Source organism: Dromiciops gliroides, chromosome 1 (assembly GCF_019393635.1).
Source record: "Dromiciops gliroides isolate mDroGli1 chromosome 1, mDroGli1.pri, whole genome shotgun sequence".
Classification (NCBI taxonomy): domain Eukaryota; kingdom Metazoa; phylum Chordata; class Mammalia; order Microbiotheria; family Microbiotheriidae; genus Dromiciops; species Dromiciops gliroides.
Genome location: NC_057861.1, coordinates 745,748,371 through 745,750,762, shown reverse-complemented (window position 1 = coordinate 745,750,762; position 2,392 = coordinate 745,748,371).

Sequence of the window (2,392 nt, the reverse complement as noted above, 5' to 3'; positions counted from 1 at the left end):
AGACAGAACCAGGAAGATGTGATGGGGAGGTTGGAATGAGACTCAACAAGGCTCAATATCAGTAAAGACTACCCCATTTCCTAACAATGAGAGCATTCCAGGAAGTGCCCGAGGAGAATGAGCTGCCAAGAGAGGAGGGCAGGGGAGGAGGCACCTCCAGGGAGGGCTTCCCCAAAGGGTGGAGGACTGAATTACCCCTCATGCCATGGAGGGGATTTCTTTAGGATAGGAATTGCCCTCACATGCTGGATCCCTACTAACTTGAAATTCTCTGATAGTAGCAGGTCCAAAACATAACTCCCGTGTAATCTTTCCCATTGACCCTACCTGACTCGCAAATTACCTTTGTCTGTTGAAAGCACCACCATTCCTACATTCTCACAGTTTCATAACCGGGAAACTCACACTCTCTCACTCCACATGTCCCCAATCTGGCCATGCATCTCTCCACCATTTCTCTTGCATCTGAGCTCTGCTCTCTCCTCACACAGCCTTCACCTTAGATCCTGCCCCAATCGCCTCTCCCTTAGACACTGGAAGTGGCCTCCTCATTGGTGTCCCTGTCTCTGGTCTTTTCCCATCCAGCCCATCATTAATCCAGCAGATACCAAAAAGATTTCCCTAAGCTCGGATCTGACCTAGTCACTCTCCTACTCCGTGATGTCCAATACCTTCCTATGCCCTCTAGAATGAAGTACAAATGACTTCAGTTAGCTTTGAATGTTCTATACAACCTGAACCCAAACTATCTTCCCCACCTCAATGGACAGTGTTCCCCATATTGAACTCTGCAATACAAACACCTTCTCTCTGCTCCTCACAAACAATCTTTCCCTTTCTGCCTCCCTGAATCTGCAGTGGACCTTTCCCCAGGACTAGAATGTTATTCTTCCTCACCTCTGCCTCAAATACCTCTCCTTTTCCTTCAAGACTCATTCCAAGCACCATTTCAACATGAAGCCTTCCCTACCTCCCTTGTATCTGACTATCTTGGATTTTTTCTCTTCTTGCCTTTTATCCACAGCCTGGGAGTAGATGGGGAACCATCTCAAAGCCAGTTTGAGTCAGTGTCAAGGCCCTCTTCCCTTGAGACCACTCCCTTCACCTCTGTCCTCTAAGAATCTGTCTGGGATGATAAATAGCTGAGAAGGTCCCCAAATGCAGCATGCATAGAGACAGGTTCCTCACCTCAGAGTGTATAGCAATACAATCCAAGCTGAGAATGTGCCCATTCCCCTTTCTTTTAGGTCTTGATATACTTACATGTATCCATGTACATACATATACATATAGATACATACACACATAGGTGTAAAGATAAGTATGTATACCTCTGTCTATATAGATACACACATGTGCATATATATATATATATCACAGATACGTATACATATTTGTACCTCCAGGACATGGCACAGGGCAGGGTCAAAGTTGGTTCAAGAAAGGCTTGCTTGTTTTCCTTGAAAAGCCAAGGAAAATAAAATCTTTCTCAGAACCCATAGAGTTAACAAAAAATAGCCTTTCTTTGCTGGTCTATATAATGAATCACTTGAGCATTCTCTGGCGCAAGGTGTCTGCAGATCATTCCTGGCTTCTCATTGGCTGAAGATTCTGAAAACCTGCATGAATGTTTCCTAGCAACATTCTCCCTCCAAGTCAGGGGGAAGGAGAGTGTGGGGGTGGGGAGGGGAATCATGGAGCTCCATTGTCTCTCCCAAGCCCTTCTCCTCTACCCCAACCAGCACAGCATAGAATGAAACAAAGACTCATAGACATGGCTCCTTGGTACTAGAGTTCTGCCATTTCTTCTCCTCATGGCTACAAGCCTGGCTTCTCAGAACCCTCCTTGGAGAACAACACCCTCTCATGCCCCTTCCACACAATCCCCCACTTGGCTCTAAAATTCCACATATCTTTCATCCTTCAACACACTATCCCAGGTATATACTGAAGGTGGATAGAGTCAGGAAATGAGTGGGGGGAAAACCAATGAATCTGGCTACAGAAGGAGCTTGCCCCATATATGCAATGGATGTGACTTGGGGGGATCTTAACGTGTGCTCCATAGATCAGTTTCAACAGGGGAGACCATAAAATAAGCTAAGAGAAATGACATCTTTATTGTACCTAAACTCAACCTGAAAAGCAGCATTTCTTCCAATTCTTTAGAAGCATTCTTCTGAGAAGGAGTCTATAGGCTCCCCTTGATGGGACCCATGATAAAATAATTGCAAAGACTTGATGGTACAAAGTTGAAATAAGGCATAGTCCCTGCCCTGAAAGTGCTTCCAATCTAGTGGGGGAAAGGTACAGAAAGTATGGACACAAATACTTGTGATAAAAGTGCAGATATGTTCAATGTAAAGAAAAAATCCAAGCAGAGTGGTATGAG